Source organism: Lemur catta, chromosome 1 (assembly GCF_020740605.2).
Source record: "Lemur catta isolate mLemCat1 chromosome 1, mLemCat1.pri, whole genome shotgun sequence".
Lineage (NCBI taxonomy): Eukaryota > Metazoa > Chordata > Mammalia > Primates > Lemuridae > Lemur > Lemur catta.
The window spans coordinates 126,634,556-126,649,466 of record NC_059128.1 but is presented as its reverse complement, the minus strand read 5'-3'; the positions used below and the strand labels follow the sequence as shown (position 1 = coordinate 126,649,466).

The window sequence follows — 14,911 nt, the reverse complement described above, 5'->3', positions numbered from 1 at the left end:
AGGAAAGCGGGCCCTCTCAGTATGGATAAATGCAGAATTCTAAGATATATCATTCCATTACATTCTTTGAAAATAATGTTCCCAGGACACAAATCCAATACATCAGGAACAAGGCACCCTAGGGTGGGCATCAGGCCAGCCCTGCCCATTTGTCTCTGGCCCTCATAGCTAAGGCCACTGTTGCCTGCCATCCTTAGGTTCAGCACAGCCACAGTTCTTGGCCGACCTGAGAAATATATAATTGGCTTATACGCATGGCATCCTCTGTGGCTGAGAATTTGAAGATCACAACCAGTTCCATACAACCAAGTCCACCGAGTAGAGGCCAGCCAGTTATCACTAAATCCACATTGTCTTCACACCCCACCTGTGTTTCCCAGGCCACACCATGCACTGATGCTCTTGTTTGGTTTCTGCTTCTCACTGTCCCCCTGACCATCTATCACTCTACCTGGCATCCTAGGCCCTATCCAGGTTGGTACCACGGTCCTGCCCTCCAGCTGAGGTTGGCAGGTGGCCAGCCGTCCTTCTCTGCTCCTGCCCAACCTCTTCTCTTGGGCATAGCACCTCAGATACCCCTCTACCCTACAGATTCCACCTCTGTGGTCTGGTAAGACCTGTCCCACCTGGTGAGCTGTCCACATGCAAGTCCCCAGCTCTTCTTCCTCTGCGTCATACAGAAAGTTTGAGCTGTAACAGCCCTGGTCAGACCATCCCTCAGCACAGGGCTCAGCCCTGGGCATCACAATAGGGTGGACAGGAGAATTTTGTGAGCTGTGGACAGACCATGGAGGGGTCTTGGAAGAATGTAATATAAGCAAGGATCCAGCGACGCCTACCCTGGGACAGAGAGGACTTAGAGAAGATGCGATGGCTGCATTCGAGGCTTTGGCATGCCACCCCATAAAAGAGGAAATGGACTGACTCTGTGTGACTCCAGAGGCAAGAGAGAAACCATGTAAGTTACATCTTGTAATAAGATACACAGATGGGTTTATCTTGGGGATAGGCAGTTGTGCTTTAAGGAAAAAATAGGAGGTGCCCTGAGGGAGCTGGGAGGCTGGTGCCCTGTCTGCAAGGGCTGAGAACTAGAATCTATGTAGAACTCAAGAAAATCAGCAAGAAAAGATCAAACAACCCTATCAAAAAGGGGGCAAAGGACATGAACTTTTCAAAAGACGACGGAAGAATGGCCAACAAACATGAAAAAATGCTCAACATCTCCAATCATCAGAGAAATGCAAATCAAAACCACAGTGAGATATTAGTTGTCTCCAGTGAGAATGGCCTTTATCAAAAAGTCCCAAAACAATACATGTTGGCGTGGATGCAGAGAGATAGGAACACTCATACACTGCTGGTGGGACTGCAAACTAGTGCAACCTCTGTGGAAAGCAATATGGAGATACCTCAAAGAGCTACAAGTAGATCTACCATTTGATCCAGCATTCCCATTACTGGGCATCTACCCAAAAGAACAAAAGACATTCTATAAAAAAGACATCTGCACTAGAATATTTATAGTAGCACAATTCACAATTGCAAAGATGTGGAAACCACCCAAGTGCCCATCAATACATGAGTGGAGTAATAAATGTGGTATGTGTATACCATGGAGTACCACTCAGCCACAAACAACAAGGGTGATCTAGCACCTTTGTATTATCCTGGATAGAGCTGGAGCCCATTCGACTAAGTGAAGTATCACAAGAATGGAAAAAACAAACCACATGTATTCACCATCAAATTGGTATTAACTGATCAACACTTATGTGCACATATAATTAACATTCATCGGGTGTCAGGCAGGTGGGAGAGGGAGGAGGGGATGGGTATATTCACACCTAATGGGGGGATGGATACACTTGAAGCCCTGACTCGGGCAGGGCAAAGGCAATATCCGCAACCTAAACATTTGTACCCCCATAATATGCTGAAATATAAATGAAGGAAGGAAGGAAAGAAATGACCGGGTGCCTGGTGTGGTCAGAGCATCCTGCCCTGGGATTCAGGTGGCAGCAGACCAGCGGGAGGAGTGGCAGAGGGTTTGACCTCACTGGGTGACAGGCTGCCTACAGCACCTCAAAAAGTGACTCAGCAGGTCTGGGTTTTGAATGTGTTCTTGATGAACAGCGGCCACAAAGGATGTTAAGGAGATCTTGATTATTTTTTGACTATGATTGGTTACCTATTGGATATAATAAGCCAAAGAGGCCAAGTGTACACCCCGTTTGGGGACCTGAACAAGCTGTCCCACGGGCTGGACCTCGCGGCACCTCTCTCTGGACTCCCCTCCTCCCACCTGCTTGCCAAGGGCGGCCCACCGTGATCCAGGGTTGTTGCCCCCCAATTGGGCTCTCCCAGGACCACATGCTTCATTCAGGACATCTCTGCCTTCACCCCTGAAGGATATTGGTGGCTCCTTCTCCTTCAACACACAGAAGCTTCTGGAACTTCAGGCTCAATCCACCATCTACAGCTGTGCTCAGTGTCACCTAGGACTGCTCACCACTGCCACATGCCATTCTCGCTTTACAGAACTGCAGGTCTTCCTTGAAAATCTCTAACCATTCCATGTTCCCTACATTTTTTCACTGTCCCCCAAACTCATGAGACCCAAGCTGACCACGTGTCCTGGAGAGTCTCACATGCACTAGATATAGCACAGAAGGAAAGGAGTCCACGGCCACACCCCCCTGCACACGCCTGATCTCCTCTAACCTTGGAAGCTAAGCAGGGTCGGGCCTGGCTAGTACTTGGATGGGAGGAAAAAATGGGGGTTGCAGCAGGATGCTCCAGTCTGAAAGCCCGTGTCCCCACGGTGACATTCTGAGTGAGAGTCAGGGATTTTCGGGGATCCATAGAAAGGCAGTGGATTAGGAGCCAGAAGATGGGTATTAATCCCAGCCCCCTGTGGAGCACACCTGGCCGCTCCACTTAGGCTACTCTCAGCATCATCAGGCTTTAGATATTCTTAGGCTGAGGGAAACGTGACATATTGGCTGCCATGGCAACGCAGATATAAATTCTGTTTTGGCAACGAACATTCTCTTCGGAAGGCATTCTAGGATTTCTCCCTCAACCCACAGGCGCAGAATTTCCCAAAACATAACAGAAGAATGTGACAAACTCGTTTCTGCTGGGAAACGGTGGCAGCCTAACAGGGCGATGCTCTCTGGGTCCTAAAGCACACCGCGCGGCAGGGTGGCTGGACACAGAATTGGAAATGCGGAATGTCCAGCTCTTAGTCTCAGCTACAGCTTGCCGGGAGTTGGGGAAAGGTCCTGCAAACCCAGAGCTTCGCTTAGAAAGCGGGGGGCTTAAAGCCAAAATTGAGGTCCTGGCAATTCTATAGCATCTGAAACCAGTCTGCTTCAAGGCACAAAACTGAGCTCACAAATGATTCTCACAGCAAACCTAGCATTTTATTAATCTGCCAGAAAAGGAAAATCTCGCCCTTGGTTTCACTGCAAAGGTGTCCTTACAACACTTGCAAAGATACACAGGGCCGAGGAGGTTGTGTGCAAGGCCTCGTGCCCACAGTGGCAGCACTGACCTGTGACGCGTAACAGACTACAGTTTACTGGGTACTCACCGCGTTCCAGGCGTGGAGCTGGGGTCAGGGGAGTCAAACACGGATGCTGCCTTCATAGAGCTGACCCTGGTGCAGAAAAGAGAAATCGAGGCTATAAATGACTGTGATGCATGTCCCAGAGGAAAACCCACCCCTGGATGTTATAACAAAATATAATTGGTGCTAATTTCTTGCCTCTGCAAGGTAAATGCAAAAGGGGGGTTCCAAGCACCACGGAGGCCAGAGGGGGTTGATTTCGTGCATTTGAGGCGGTCCGGGAATGGCTTTGTGAAGAAGGTGGCATCCAGCTGGCCTTGGAGAGGGCCCCCCACGTAGGCAGCTGGGGGTGAGGATGGAGTGGCCGGAAGCGGCATCAGGGATAAAGACACAGAAGCGATGCTTGGGGACATGTTCAGGGAACTAAACTGGCACTTGGGGAAGTCACTTTCTGCACATTTCGTACTATGAGATGCAACATCTAAGTGGGCATTTGCTGCCGGCCTTGGCCAAAGGGAAGAGGTTGGAAACTGAAGATTATTGGGGTCCAGACTACGTTGTGTCACATGCTGGGATGACAAACTTCCTGGGGTCCCGCTGCAGGTACAAGTGACAGGGTGGCGGATGGGGAGAGGATCTTTGGGGAGGGGGCTGCGGTGGGGGATGGCAGGTCAGGGCATCTTCTAGAGCAGAGCACGACAGTCACCATCAAACACGGCCTTCCAAGGGCCAGGCCCTCACAACCACCAGACATTGGTGGCCCCATTTTTGGAGGACAGAACAGGCTGCTTAAGGTCTGGTCAACTGCTCAAGGACACATGGCTTCCAAGGAGGCGCTGGCTGGGTTCTAACCCAGGACCTATGGTTCCAAGCATCTCCTGACACTGATGGGAGGGTGCAAAGCAGGGCCCCGGGGGAGCAGGTGGCTTCAGGAGCTGGCACAGAAGGCAGCTCTCGACCCCTCTGAGCAGGGAGCTCCCAGCCAGGCCACGCTGCAGGCTGCGTTCACAAACACGGCAGCTCTGCACAAAAGCAAAGGACCACGTGGAGACGTGGAAGGCGATTTGTCAGGGCAGAAGCCGAACAGATGACAGCAGGAATTAGAGTGGGGGGGAGATGCTTAGAGAGCCAGAGATAAGGCTGGAAAGCTGCATGGTGGTGACAGTGTGAACGCACTTAGTGCCACTGAAGTGTACGCTTGGAAGCAGTTACTGTGGGCTGGGCACGGTGGCTCACATCTGTAGTCCTAGCACTTTGGGAGGCAGGAGGATCACTTGAGCCCGGGAGTTCAAGACCAGCCTGGGCAACACAGTGAGCTGTGTCTACAAAACATAGTTTTAAAACATCAGCCAGGGGTGGTGGTGCGTGCCTGTAGTCCTAGCTACTCGGGAGGCTGAGGTGGGAGGATCACAGAAGCCCAGGATTTTGAGCTGCAGTGAGTTGTGATTGTGCCACTGCAGCCTGGGCGACAGTGGGACCTTGTCTCAAAAATAAAAATTGATAAAGATGATAAGTTTTATGTTATTTGTATTTTACTATGATAAAAAGAATCATTCTTAAAAAAACCAGTAGGGCCTGGTTCCTGGCTTTTCCACTGGTCAGTGTAGTCTGGCAGTGGGCAGGACTCCCTGGTTCAAGTTCATCAGAGGGCACTGTTGGGATGACGGGGGCGGGGGGGCAGCTGCTGAGGCTGCACAGGCTGGACTCTGAGCCCCGGGCACACCCTCCCCACAGATGTGGACACAGTGCAGAGGAGACTCTGGCCACAGAGCGTGTATAAAGTTTACAAGTCGCAAAGGGTCACCTTCTCACAGACTCGAATGGAATTTGATGTTCATTAACTGTGGGTTTTCAAAGCAGGGACCGATGTCCTCCTGAAGTTGCCTCCTTAATTCATTTTAAATTGAATACCCAGACTGCTCGCAAGTGGGATTATGGAAGCGGGTAAGAAGGCAGTCATCTGGAATTGTGGTTTTCAGTTTGATTTTTTTTTTTGGTAACTAAAACCACTCTGTCCCAGGCAAGTATCGTAGCATGTAGTTTGCCTGTGTTTTTCCTGAGAGCAGTTGGGAGGTGGCTGTCCCCTAAGGACAGTGCTGTCACGTGCAGCCCAGGGCCACTCAAATCAGCCCCTGAGCCCCTGCTTTGCAAATTCAATCTCCTTATTTTACCTATTCCTGTAGGTAACATAGTCAGGCTGGCATGGAGGAACAAGCAGGGGAGCACCACCTTTTAAGACAGATGGTCTGATTTCAAGTTCAAGCTCAAGCTCCATCACTTGTCACAGGGCCTTAGGCAAGTGACTCCAGCTTTCTGAGCTTTATTTTTATAATCTATACATAGGGCAAATAGGACAACCTCCCATATGGGTTGAAGGTCAGAATTTAGTAAGAGAATGTGTCCAAAACTCCTAGCACAGTGCCTGGTACACAGCGAATGCTCAGTAAATGCTTTCTCCCACACTAGAACACAGCGAAGACCAAGTCCCCAGGCTAGTGAGCTTTCTGCCCTGCATAAATTAACTGCGCCTGCCCACAGCCACAAACAAGCCCTGCACTGTCCGAGTTTGATGCCCCAGAGCCTTCCCATGCTTTTCACCTGACGGAACCCACTGCTGGGGACCCTTCCTGGCCCACCGGATGGAACTTGTGACTTGTAGCCAGGGAAGCCTGGATTCTACTCGTGACAGGGTTTCCAAGTCACTATCCATCTCTGGTCAAACGCCCTCTCCTCTGAGCACAGCTCTTACCTAAAATGGCATCAGCAAAGTCTCTGTGATCCCTGCAGGGTGAGGACTGAGTCCTAGCACATCTCCCTGGGAGCCGAATGCCATGTCGTGCTAGTGCCCGGGGCCCTCTGTAGAGCAAGTTTGTGCCAAGCGTGTTCGGAAGGAACAGCAAGGTGCTACGGCACCAAGGTGAACGCAGGAGAAACACGGCCCCTTCGCGGCGCGTGACTCTTAAAAACACAGCTTCCTTCACACGCCGAGTTCCAGACCCCTCCCCAGAGACATCCACGCTAACAGTAAAGATTCATCCAGACCTCTGACTAGGCCTTTATACACATACACATGGACCCTTAAAAATATAGATATGGGGGCATTTTGGGGCTATGAATGGCATCATATTAATGGTGCTAAAATTTAGTGTTTTTTTTTTACCCCCACTTGGGATGTTGGAGATCTTCCCCCTTCATCTTTTCAATTGCACATAGTATTACGTAGGGTGGGTGGGTGGGCTGTAGTTTGTGTAGCGGTTCTCTTATGGATGGGCGTTAACGTTATTCCTACGTTTTCACTCTTATAATAAACAATTCTACAGTGATCAGCCTTGTTTATCCCCCTTGTGAACATCTGTGCATATTTTTCTTCATAGGTAATGAGAAGAGAAGAGGCAATAGGTTAAATCCAGAATGAAGCATACAATTTTATGGCTTTATTCCCCGATTAGGAATAAGAGAAAAATAACATCAAGAGTGTACTTAATTCCCTAGCAAGCAGACGCAGGCAAAAAAAGAAAAGAATGTACTTAAGAAAAATAATGGGCAGAGAGGCTCAATTGAGCCCAGGAGTTCAAGGCTGTAGTGAGCTATGATGACAACATTGTACTCTGGCCCAGGTGACAGAGCGAGACCGTGTGTAAAAACATAAATAAAGTATAACTTTGTAATAATCTAATATTAGTCTATAGATTTTGATCCATTCAAATGTATATGAACTGCATTGGTTACTTACTCTATTTTAAGATCTTTATAGAATCCTCCTTCTGTTATTTTAAAAATTTTGGCCAAGAATTTTTTTTTAAAAAAGGGAATATCCTATCACATAATATATTATAATTTAATAAAAACCATATGGTGTTGGAGTACTAACCCATAGATAAATAGGTCCACTTCTAACGGAGGAAGTAATACAAATTGGGGTGGGTGAGGGGAAGAGAGGAGTATTTTTATACAATATGGGAGAATAATGGATTTGCTATTTGGAAAAGTTTTATTTATATATTCACTTCATACTATACCCAAGTACATTCTGGGTCAATAAAATATAAAAAATTAAACCTTAAATCAGTACATTTTTAGCAAGCAAGTTGGCAACATAAAGCACAATTCTAAGAAACATTCATTACTTCCAATCTAATGATTTCACTTTCAAGTGTCAATCCTAAAGAAATAATCCTGATAAAGAAAAATGTGCTGTGTCAAATTCTTCAACATCCTTTAAAACAGTACAAAATTTAGAAACAGCCCAAGTACTCAACAAAAGGAATATGGCTAATAAATTAAGGAATAATGAAACCCATGGGTTGTAATGTTTTCATGCAATGTCAATTAAAAAAAAAAAAAAAAAGCAAAATTCACCATAAAAGACACGGTGTGGTTTAAGAAATAAGATGTCAGCAAGATGGTGGAAATAGGGCTTTGCAGCACTCACCTCCTATGCAGAAAATCAATTTGAACAACTATCCACCCATGAAAACACCTTCACAAGAGCTTAGGAAACCAGATGAGAAATCCCAGCATCAGGTTGTAGCACAAAAATAAGAAAAGACACATTGAAGAGAGCAGGAAAAACAGTTTTACGTGACCCACATCACCTCTCCCGCACCTCCGGGCAGCACAGCATGGAGAGAGATACTCTCCATTTGGCGGAAGGTGAGGGAAGTGAGCACTGGATTTTGTCTCAGATCCTAACCCTGGGCCTGCCCCCAGAAAAGCCCAGTGCCATGCAGGGCCCCATGGACTCCAGCCTGGTACCTCTGAACTGAACATAAAGGCCTGCTCCTGTAGCCCCGGGTTCTAGACCAGCCCCAGCTCTGAGATAGCCCTCACTGCTCCAGGCTTGGGGTTCACCCCAATACCAGAGAGGCCCCTGTAGCCCTAGTCAGCAGGCCAGCACCCACAGACCCAGCTTTTAGGCCAGTCCAGTCCTCATGGCCCCAGACTCCAGGCTTACCCCAGGTTCTAGACCAGACTTGAGTCAGGTTGGTCCACAGAGCCCCAGGCCTCAGGCACTAGGCTAGCACCTACAGTGCTATGGTCCAGCAGACCCAGGGTTTAGGCATGTCCCAGCACTGGGCCAGCCCTCACAGACCTGGGCTTCAGGCCAGCTCTCATGTGCTTAACCTCTAGACAAGTGCCCATACACCAGCCTCTAGGCTGGTCCCTATGGCTCCAAACACAGGCCAGCCCTCATGGACTCAGGCTTCACACCTGCCCCAGAACCAGGCTGGTTCCCACGGACCAAGGCTCAACACCCATCCCAGTACCTGGTCAGCCCCTAAAGACCCAGGCTCAAGATTCACCCCAGTGCCAAGTCAGTCCCTGTAGACCTAGGGTTTAGGACGGCTTCCACAGACCCAATGAACAGAACCACCCTAGTGGATTCAGGTTCCAGGCTTAACTCCATGGAACCAAGTACCAGGCCAGCCTGCCCAATGACTGCAGCAGCAAACTCATCCATGGACCACACCACCTGGCCTGCCCAGAATCTCTGGGCAGGCTACTGCTGAAGGGCTTCCCCAAACAAAGCCAGTCTGCAGTGACTGGAATAGGTCTCTAGTTCCTCAAATATGCAGATACCAACCCATGGCTACAAGGATCAAGGATCAATGAAACATGACACCACCAAAAGAATAAAGCACCAGTAACTGACTTTAAAGAAATGAAGATTTATGAACGGCCTGACAAAGAATTTTAAATAATTGTTTTAAGGAAGTTCAGTGACCTACCCCTCCACCCCCACCCCTTACAGAGAAACAATTGAATAAATCAGGAAAACAATAAATGACCAAAAGAAGAAATTTAACTGACATCCAAATTGTATTTAAAAAATTCAAACACAAATTCTAGAGCTGAAAAATACAATGAGGGAAATGAAAAATACAGTAGAAAACACCAACAGCAGAATTGCTCAAGCAGAAATGTTACCTCTCAAGGAACTACAAAAAGAACAAACTAAGCTCAGAGTTATTAGAAGAAAGGAAATAATAAAATCAGAGCAGAAATAATTGAAAGAGATACCAGAAAAATATGAAAAAATAAGACAGTTTGTTTTTTTAAAAGATAAAATTGACAAACTTTTAGCTACACTAAAAAAAAAAAAGAAGACTCAAAATACATAAAATCAAAAAACAGGAGACATTACACTGATACCACAGAAACACAAATAACTCTAAGAGACTACCATGAAGAATCATTTGCCCACAAATTGGATAACCCAGAAGAAATGGATAAAATCCTGGACACACAGAAACTACCATGAAGAAACAGAAAATCTGCGGAGACCACTAAGTAAGGAGATTGAATTGGCAATAAAAAGTCTCCCATCAAAGACAATCCCAGGACCTGATGATGTCACTGCTGAATTCCACCAAACATTTTAAAAAGAATTAATACCAGTCCTTCCCAAATTCTTCCAAAAAAAATTGAAGAAGTGGGAATACTTCCAAAATCATTATACATGGCTAGCATTACCTTGTTACCAAAGCCAGATGAAAACACTACCAAAAAAAAAAAATTATAGGCCAAAATCTGATGAACATAGATGCAAAAATTCTCAACAAAATCCTAGCACACAGGATCCAACAGCACATGAAAAGAATCATTAACCACAATCAAGTGGGATTTGTCACAGAAATGTAAGCATGGTGCAACATACGCACATCTATATGTAAGACACACCACATTAACAGAAGGAAGTACAACAACTTTACAATCATTGCAGTAGATGCAGAAAGAGCATTTGACAAAATTCAGCTTCCTTTCATGATAAAAATTCTCAGCAAATCAGGTATAAAAGGAATACACCTCAACACAACAAAAGCCACCACTGACAAACCCACAGCTAACATCATACTTAACGATGAATAGTTGAAAGCTCTTCCTCTAAGACCAGGAATAAGACAAGGATATTCACTCTCACCACTTGTACTCAACATAGTACTGGTCCTGGCCAGAGCAGTTAGGCAAGAGAAAGAAATAAAGGGCATCCAAATTGGAAAGAAAGAAATTAAGATATTGTATATTTGAAAATTGCTATAAGAGTAGATTTTAAGTGTTCTTACCAAAAAAAATAAGCATGTGAGACAATACATATGATAATTAGATCAGTTTAGGTATTCCACAATGTATTATTTCAGAACATTATGTTGTACATGATCAACAATTTTTGTCTGTGTATTTCATTTAAATAAATATTTTTCAAACATTAAAAAATTTTTAAAAAGTCAATATAGTCTGTTTATAACCAGGTTAAAAAATTCATGCCACTAAAAAAGAAATGAAAGTTGTCTTTGAGCGGTGAGGTGACAAGATTTCTATTTTTCAATAGTAGTTTCCAATTTTATAAAATAATGAGCATGTAATAATTTTATAATTCATTATTTCATTCAAAAGTCACTCTCTTGAGGACCTCCTGTGTGTCAGGGCACAGTATTAAGCCCTATGGCTATGGCAGTAAAAAGTGAGAGATACAGACCTTGTATACTGTTGTGGAAGAAAGAATCAATTAACCATTAATAAGTCCCCAGTAATGCTGTTAGGCACACAAGCAGGGTGATGAGATAGAGGCCGTTTACAGGGTGGCAAGGGAAGATATCTGAGGAGGTGACACAGGAACCAGGATGAGAATGAACCTGCCCTGCAGAGTCATGGAACAGCATTCTAGGAAGATGGAACAGCAAATTGTTGAAGAGGTAGCTAGGAATAACTTAGGTTGTTTGTGTAGTGGAACAGTTAATTGAGGCATATGTAAAATTTCTTTACACATACAATGTATTTTATTTGTCACAAGATCTGGCCACCACCATGCACTGGGGAGGATTCTGCAATTTACTGCCTTCTGCCCATAAATTTTGCCCTATGTTATTTAAACTTACAAGTTTGCAAGGACTTACGTGAGATACCAAGCCAGAAAGGACAACCCTTGAATTGGCAGAAATATGTATCATTGTGCTTCAGTGTGGATTTGTCGTGTGTTGTTTACAGGTTTCCAATCATATTTTCACCAGATAGAATATTAACTGAGAATTGATTGTGGGACGTGAGCCCGGTGGTACGTAACAATAACCACAGTCAACATTTGTGGCTTTAAGGCTCACCAAACATGCTGTGCCTTTCCACGACACTATTACAGTGTCTCCACTTTCAGAAAGAAGGAAAACAGCTATGTAGCTGGCGAGTGGCGGAGCCACGTTTGAAGCAAGTTCTTGCTAAATTGCACCCCGGCCCCTTCCAGTCCAAGGAGAGAGCTCTAGGGCCACCTGTCTTGGTTCAGTAGCAGAAAAGCCTGTGTCTGGGATTGATAAACTCTCCCAGATAAACAGACTGTTTGCTGAATCAGAGCCTGCATGTGGCTGCGTGGACAAGCCATCAGGCTCTGAGAAGTAAACACGAATGCGCTCACAGCTCGTAAATTTCCAGCACATTCCCCGGGAGGGCGGGTGGTCAGGAGCCCTTGGGGTTTTCAGCCAGTACTGACGGTACCGGGCACACACACCAGCCGTCGGGAGGAACCGTAGAGCCTGGCGCTTTGCTGCTGTCTCAGTCGAAGGGCTGGAGACTGAGCCCTAATCACGTGATACCCTTGACTGTGACACAGCATCGGAGCAGAGATGGGTCAGGCAGAGCAGGCCACTGTGGCCCTGGGCCAGCGTCTGTCCAGAATGCCCCCTCCTGGGTGGACCTGGTGCCCTGGACCTTGGGTTCATGGTCAGCAGCCTCACTGCTGTGCCCAGGAGGGGCTGCCTTGAGCTCTTCCTGGACCAAGTTCAGAGGTCCAGAGGCAAGAGGTAAGTTTGACTGGGCTCATGACCTACTCCTTCCTTGGGCAACAGCAATGACCCAAGATAGGGAGTTAAAGAACCCACTGGAATCTCAACACATGTCGCTCAGCCAGGGTGGGCACCCCCAGGGCTGGGACAGGAATGAGCATGGTCCCCTGTGTCCCAGGGGTAGAAAGCCTGTCAACTGCTGGGGTTTGGGGAGGAGGCTACAGTATCAGGTCTGTTCACCCTTCCTCCCCTGCAGCCCAGGATGCCAATAGTCAGATTCTTGACCTTCATAAAAACCTGCGATTCCAGTGACCATGAATGGCACCATTCCTTCCCAAAGGAGTGCCTGCACCAGCCAGTCTGTTGTAGAGGGTTTATTGTCCCCTAAGTGTTTTCATGGAAGAGAATTAACGACTATGACTATGGTGCCCGAGGACTAAGGTACCCAAGGTGGCTTTGACTAAACATTCAGAGACATCAAAGGTTGGAAGACGTCTTCCAGAGTCTGTAACTCACAGAACACGACTGCACCTAGAACAGTGCCCCATCCACTGTGACGTGGCGGGTTTTCTGGAGTGAATTTCTGGGACCCTAAAAAAAAAAAAAAAAGCAAAACATCCCCCTTCCCACTTCACCTGGGAGCCTTTTCTTCACTCACTATGGACACTAAATGAGAGCTGGCAGTAGCCTTCCTACCCAAGAATCTGTGGTTTCAATATTTCCTCCCCTTGGAAGTTCTAGGAAGCACTAGAGGTTCCCCAGTGGTTTCTTGTTCACATCATAAACAAGAGAAAATATTTGCAAAACTCCCCGGGGAAATGCAGAAGGCTGCTCACAGCTCAGTGGCCTGGCCACTCACTCTTGTTACTCTATTGTTGTATCCTGGCGAGTTCTGCCAGAGGCAGATGAAATTTGGGGTGAAACAGAGTTAGAGATGTGCGTGGCTATGCTAACGAGTATTATGTCAAAGACAATGACACACTCTGCAGCATTTCTTATTTGACTAGAACAAGCCCTTTGATTACCGCACCAGCATCTCCTGAGATGAGGGTTCCGTAGACCCCACTTTGGGAAACACTTTGCAGTGGCAGCATCTGAAGATATAGCTTTATGATCTCTGTAACTGAGCTTAGCCAGTAAACTCCCCTTCCCTCCGATGGCAGGGAATTCATGCAGGACAGCGAAGTCTTTCCTGGTTTTAATCATGGGCAATTCGGGACTTCAGCCCTAGCCACGGAAGACCCCGTCCGGCCTGTCCTCACATCCGGCTGTTGCTGCTCCCAGCGCATGGCAGCGCTGGCTCAGGCTCCATTTCCTGAAATGTGATCCCTTCTAAATTTACCCGGGTCTTCTGTCATCCAGCAGCTCCCCCATGAAATGGACTTTCTTTTCTCGCCTGCATCACGTCCCGCAGCTCTGGTGGGATTTGGTTCGAGGATGTACAAAATAACAGAGTCAACGTCGGGGGAGGAGGGGTGGCAGGGATCAGAAAAGGAACATGCACGGATTTCAGGGATCCTGACAGCCAGCTCCAGACCTCACCAGGACACACAGTGAAAGCGAACTTTGTTCTTGGGAAGCAGGGCTTCGCGGGAACGGTGGTGAACCCATCACCGACGTTCAAAAGGTACTTCCAGCATCTCCATTAGCTGCCTGTTTGGGGTCACTGATGATGACTTATTTCTATTTCAAGCTGCATCCCTTCCTTCCTTCCTTCCTTCCTTTATTTTTTAAGTGCTTGCTGCATGCTAGGTGTTAGATGCAAGGTTGAAAAGTTTGGAGCCCTGTGCCCAAGGGGCACCCGGTCTGGGAGAGTCACGGTGGCCAGGGGTTGGAGCACAACGTGATAAACTTGACAATGGAACCAGGGGGAGATGACAGGGCTCTGCCTGGAGGAATCAGGAAGGCTTCACGGAGGAGGTGACTCTGGAACCGAGACTTAGAGCATAAGTAGAATCTCATCCATTGGTTAAAGGCATGGCAGGTGGGAAGTGGAGACTTTTGTATGCGGAAGGAACTGCAAGTTCAAAGGTAGACACTTAGAGGATCTACTGTGGTTGGGCAGGAGCGATCTGCTCAGTAAAGCTCAAACTCTGGAAGAACAATAACAGCAAAAGCTTTGTGTACTGTTCACTCTACTCCAGGCGCCATGTCATGTGCTTTATGTATATTATCTGATTTAATCTTTGGAGCAGTTCTGTGGCAGAGGCATTATTATGGCCACTGTATAAATGAGGAGACTGAGCTAAGACGAGGTCACTGACTTAAGCAAGTCCCCACTGCTGTCTTGGGGTCTTGGGGCAGAGTGGGCCCCATGCCCCATGAGCTCTAGCAAGTATCTGGGTACATGGGGTGTGGAATCCTTTGAGCCAAAATTCAATCCCAGCATTGCTTGACCCCAAAACTCCTTCTTCCCCGCACTGCTCTGCTACCACCTCCTTGGGCAGCATGGGGGAGAGGCAGTGGGGGAGGACGCCAGGTCTGGGAGGGAGGGTCATGCCCGGCCAGGCCAGGTGGGAAGAGACCTCCTGCCTCTTCTCCATTCACCTCCCCTTCTGGCTGCAGCCTG

The 14,911-nt window shown here is 47.1% G+C and overlaps 1 protein-coding gene across 1 annotated transcript in view; it reads left to right on the top strand.

Annotated features, from left to right (window-relative positions):
* CCDC3 (coiled-coil domain containing 3) overlaps positions 1 to 14,911 on the top strand; it is a 68,733-nt gene that overhangs the window by 44,123 nt on the left and 9,699 nt on the right. The window lies entirely within an intron of this gene.